We start from the raw sequence: 6,000 nt of genomic DNA on the forward strand, positions 1-6,000 counted from the left end.
TTAGCATATTCTAAAGCATATGATTAAAGGAAATTAAATATCTGTGTAGGCTGCTTGTTTTTTTTTTTTTTAAATCTTTTTCTTTCTTTGTTGCTTTGTTCCAGCTACTAAAAATACTTTGTTCCATGAAGGATGCTGGTTACATTATCACTGGAAGGGAATTCAGGTGGCCCAGTTGGAACTTTAGGATGATGGTAGCTAGTATGCACAGGGAAGGTAGCTGGGTCCTGGTCTGAACAGACAAGTCATGAGATGCTCTCCGAACACGTAAGGGCAAGAGTTGGGTGTATTCTGAGACCACAATGCAAGCACAGGTGCAGCTAGCCCTGTAACCATGACAACAATTTTCCACACTTAGGGTATGTCTACGCTACACGGCTATTTCAAAATAAGCTATTCCAGAAACCGCAGTCTAGATGTGGTTCTTTCAAAAACAGAGCGCTTTTTCAAAAGATCCTGTTTTCGAAAGAACCGCATCTAGACTGCAATGTCAATTTTGAAATATCGCTTTTTCGAAAGACTACCATTACGTATTATGCAAATGAAGTGTGGGATATTTAAATCCTGGCTTCATTTGCACTTTCAAAGTGCTTCATTTACATCCTTCTAGCCTACATCTCTCTGTCAGCAGACACACCTTAAAAGTGCCCTCATCTTAACAAGTGAACCAGATGCTTGTCAGCAGTATCACATCAGCTGATGTCACTTGCCATAGCACCACATGACCATACAGATGGTTTTAGGGAAAACAGTATCCTCCCCTATCCAGTTTAAAGTTTAAATTGCACATGGAGATGAACTAGAAACCATAGGTGGAGTGTGCTTTGGGCCAAAAACAAGCCTGAGCAAGAGGCAGATACATAGTGCAATAGCTTAAAGCAGCCCCATTAAAAGAACACTGAAGTAATCTAATAATGAAAAGCGCCAGCAGGAAGTTATGGAAAAGTATGGGCAATCACAACAGTTATACATGGAAATACATGAGACTCCAGTCCTTCAAACTCCATGTGTAGCATACAGCTAGGCATGTATTTAAATTTAAACATATGTATAAGTCTTTGCAGGATTGACGCAGAAGTCTATAAATTTACATACACCATTCTGAAAGTCCGTGGCCCAGTCATGCTTCTGTGTTTAAGTCAATAGCAGTTTTCTACTTATTTCCATGGGATCAGGATTGGGCTCTTGGCCTTGACTATGATGAGAATGTGTTCAGTGTGAGGGTATGTCTACCCTACCACCCTAGTTCGAACTAGGGTGGTTAATGTAGTCATACGAACTTGCAAATGAAGCCCGGGATTTGAATTTCCCGGGCTTCATTTGCATGTTGCCGGGCGCCGCCATTTTTAAATGTCCGCTAGTGCGGACTCCATGCCCGCGGCTACACGTGGCACTAACTAGATAGTTCGGACTATCGTTCCTATTCATTCCACGAGGCGTACAGATAGTTCGGAATAGGAAGCCTAGTCCAAACTATCTAGTTCATGCCACATGTAGCTGCGGGCACGGAGTCCGCACTAGCGGACATTTAAAAATGGCGGCGCCTGGGCTTCATTTGCAAGTTCATATGACTACATTAACCACCCTAGTTCGAACTAGGGTGGTAGTGTAGACATACCCTGAGTGACTAATAAATGAGTAATATGTTATCAAACGTACACAATATTTTTCATGAAAGGGGCCTAGATACTTTGTAAGTTATTTATTTGGTTTTGTTACTTTATCAATTATTTCACAACTATACATGGCCCAGGTCCTCAACTGGTATAAACATGTGTAACGCCATTGAAGGCAATTGAGCTATACCAAATTAGTCCAGCTGAGGATTTGTCCAATTATACTCTACCTCAGATAAAAATCAGAAAATAAAAAAACCCTAAAAAGCACAATGTATTGGCTTCAGCAAACCCCCAAAATAAATCATTCCCCCAAACATGCATTAAGAATTTCCAAAGTGAGATTCTCAAATTAATGTAACCAGGAACTGTTATTCATAAGTACTGAATATTAAAGGCTGAAATCAGAGAGCAGAACTCCAGGAAACAGTGAAATTCTAGAAAGGCCATGTATCTTAAGATACATGGATACTATAGCTAAGCAATCAGGGTATTTCTCAGAGTAGTGCAGTCTAACACAATAAAATCAGTTTTATCCTTAGATTTTACACCAGGAATGCAAACAAACACTTTATTACAATCGTGTCATTCTCACTGACTAAGCTCCATATCAGGCTTCCTTTCCAGCAGAACCATGTGTATTGTATATCGTTTCAAAGCTGGCTTTGGCAAGTAAAGTACACAAACTAAAATATCAAAATGCTACATATTTCTTCATTAATGATCTAATTAACACTTTTCTATCAACATAAATTAAGGTCAAAATTTCGAAACATGGGTACTCATATTCCGGCACCTAAATCTCTATTTCAGCACCTAATTAACTGGCCTGATTTTCAGAAGTGCTAAAGTCCCACAGCTCCCACTGAGCTAATTACTTAGCTGTTTAATATTAAATTTGAAAATTTTGACCTAGAATCTTCAGAAAGAAAGATAATTATTGGCATTCAGATTCTCCATTACCTTGCATCTTGTTTAGTTATTTGTACCTGTGCAAAGGTTCCATTCTGACTAGTCCAGGTGCAAAGACCTCATCCCACACAGCACTCACATGGTTACATAATTTTAAGTATTTGCTTGAGTGTAATTGACTTCAATGGGATTTAAAGTTAATTACTTGGTTAAATGCTGTTTTGGATGGAGATATCAGAGCCTAATCCCAAACCCAAATGAATCAATTAGTATCTTTCCACAGGATTCAGTGAGTTTTAGCTCAGGCCCAAACTAACTATGCAAGACAAAGGCCCTATAATGCAGATGTACATTGATTAAGGCCTGGACTATGCTATAAAGTTAGGTTGATGAACGCAGCCTTGTCCTTTGGGGGGCTAGAGACAGTGATCTAGGCCTTGTCTATACTACAAAGTTAAGATATCATAAGGCATCTTCTGTTGACCTGGCTCTGGAGTTGTGCACATAATGCACAACTGGTGACATAGTTAGAGTGATGCAGTGTTTGTGTAAGTACCATGTTGCTTATATCAACCTACGGGCATGTCTACACTAGGAAACTATTTTGAAATTAGTGGGGGGAGGTGGCTTGCCCCCTTCCCAGAATGGCACCCAGCTGCTCGACGTAGTGGCATGTGTTAGGTGCTGCCCCAGAGCAAGAACTTTGTCCCCTGGCCTTCATGTAGGACTCCTAGAGTTCTTTGACCTTCATCCAGTCCTGGTCCTGGTTCCAACGGTGCCCCTTCTGTGCCAGGCTGGCAGCCATCCGGCTATAGACTTTGGTATTATTTGCCTCTTGGTACAGAGATCCTGGATGTTGGTCTCCTCCCCACAGACCTCAATGAGACCCATGGTCTCCACAGCAGTGCAGAAGGGTGCCTCCTCTTTTGCTGCCAGCATCCTAGCAGCCCGGGGGAGCTCGGTGGGAGAACTGGGGTCAGTCATGGCATCAGTGAAGGCAGTGCAGGGTTCTGCAGTGTGGCGCAGGGCTAGCAGGTCCGGTGTGGTGCCACAAGCCCTTTCCCTTCTGGCTGCATCTTTAAAGGTTGCAGGGGAAGAGAAACTATAGAGTTTTGATGGGTGTGGACAGAGTGGCCACCAGGGCACCTGTGAGAAGCCCTGGGAGCCAATTATTTTGACATAAACACAGTTGCTCCATCCTCACTCGCTCTATTTCAAAATAGGTGATATTCCTTGAAGAATGAGGGTTTATTATTTGAAAATAACTTCAAACTAACTGGCTTGCTGTGTGGGCTCTCACCTTGTTATTTCGAAATAAGGCTGTAGTATAGACGTGCCCTAGGATACAACCATATTTGCTCCAATCCTTCTAACAGCAACAAACACCTACAAGATCTTTATCAAGGATTCTTAAAACTAAAATAGCTACCTGGGGAAGGGAAGAAACAGACCGACAGAGCCAGATGGGTACCTAGAAATCACCTGCTTCAGAACAGGCCCAACAAGGAAAATAACAAAATGCCACTGATTATCACCTACAGCCCCCAGCTTAACTCCCACCAGCACATCACTGGCAATCTGCAGCCTGGCCTAGAAAACAATCCCTCACTCTCACAGAGCTTGGGAGACAGGCCAGCCCTCCAACCTGGAGCAAATACTCACCAGCAACTACACACCACACACAGAAACACTTACCCAGGATCTATCCTTGCAACAAACCCCATTGCCAGCTCTGTCCACACATCTGCCCTAGTGACACCATTAAAGGACTTAATCACATAAGCCACATCAGGGGCTCATCTACCTGCACACCTACTAATGTGATATATGCCATCAAGTGCTAGAAATAACCCTCTGCCATGTATATTGGCTAAAATGCACGGTCTCTGTGCTACTGGCTAAATGGACACAAATCAGACATCACAAAAGGCAACATACATAAATCAGTAGGAGAAAACTTTAACCTCCCTAGGTATTTAGTAATGAATTTAAAAGTAGCCGTCCTTTAAAAAAAAGAAACAAACAAAAATCTTTCAAAACTAGATTACAAACAGAAACATCAAAACTGCAATTCATTTAAACACTTAATACAATCAAATTAGGGCTGAATAAGAATTTAGATTGTTTATCTCACTACAGTTTCCTCCTTCTTGGTATTCACACCTCCCCATCAGCTGCTGTGAGTACACCCTGATTGAACTGACCTCTTCAACACTGGTCCTACGCTTGAGAAGTAATTCCTCCTTCCACTTGCCATTGTATTGCACAATCACTCCATTTTTTGAGATCCTTTTGTAGCTCTTTGCATTTAGGTTTGGACTTAAATATTTTGAGTAATTTTGAAAGATCTGCAAATTTGCCACCTCACTGCTTACCCACTTTCCAAGCAGGAGCTGCCTGTGACTATAGGCCAACTCAGCGGTTGCCTAGGGCGCCACCTTTAATGGGGCGCCCAGGGCTCTTGATGATGATGTCACAGGGAACCTGGGGCACCCGATGATGACATCATCCCATTGACAGCCATGCAGGCAGGGACACTGATCGCGCATTCTGCCTGGGGCGCCAGCTGCCACAGCCCGCCTCGGGCCAATCCTGTTTCCAAGACCACTTATGAAAAAGTTGAAAAGCAGTGGTCCATGCAGACCTGTAGAGAACACTGCTGTTATTCCTACACTCTTTTCCTTATCTTTTAAGAGGAGAAGCTAGCATTGTTTTCATGATCACTTAAGGATCCTTCAATCACTGGAATGACAAGCCTTTTGTTATCTTAATCACCCTGTCTCCCTCTGTTTATAAACAAACTCTCTGCCCCAAAAACAAAGCTGGGAGCAGAACAAACTCCACTGCAGCACTTTAAGCAGACCTCAAATATGCAGTCCAGGGGGGTTCAAACTTTAGGGGGAGCTACAGACCATAGCCCCCTTAAATGGTGCTCTTGCAGAAAAGACTGAACAAATCCCTTTCAGATCATCATACCATGAAAGGGTGCTCCACAATGCAAAGAAGGCAGACATTTCCTGCCAAGTCTATTTGGCATGCCCAGGGAGAAGCTGAGAAGTTTGGAGCACTGGACAAATTAGATTTTCAGCTCAAATCTGAGCCTAAGCCTATTTAAAGCTTTGGGAAGATTGCACATCTTTAATAAAAAGCAATCTTTCTAATACAGCTGTCAAGCTATACCTGGTATAGCTTTACCATCCTCTGCTTACACTCAGTCCTAGGTTTAAAAGTCTTAACAATTACCACCTCAAGCTACTAAGAGCACACTGTGTTAATCTTGCTAACTTATTCACTTACCAAAAATATTATTTGACACTTTGTACTATTATTTTAGAATCATTATTTTCATTTTACATAACAACACTCCCCCTTTTTTAAACTTCTAATTTTATGCTTTTCTGTTTGAGTTTTTATAATGTCTTATTAGGAAATTGAATTAACTGAAGATTTTAGATGGGAACAATTCTATCAG

General features: G+C 41.9%; 1 long non-coding RNA gene across 1 annotated transcript in view; it reads right to left on the reverse strand.

Annotated features, from left to right (window-relative positions):
* The window catches only part of LOC142826521 (uncharacterized), a 29,561-nt gene extending 24,602 nt beyond the window's left edge, over positions 1-4,959 (reverse strand). The window contains exon 1 of the long non-coding RNA XR_012900712.1: positions 4,733-4,959. This is a non-coding gene — a long non-coding RNA (uncharacterized LOC142826521). The remainder of the gene's footprint in view (positions 1-4,732) is intronic.
* Positions 4,960-6,000: the final 1,041 nt, after the last annotated feature.

The sequence above is a fragment of the Pelodiscus sinensis genome, chromosome 1, assembly GCF_049634645.1.
Source record: "Pelodiscus sinensis isolate JC-2024 chromosome 1, ASM4963464v1, whole genome shotgun sequence".
Classification (NCBI taxonomy): domain Eukaryota; kingdom Metazoa; phylum Chordata; order Testudines; family Trionychidae; genus Pelodiscus; species Pelodiscus sinensis.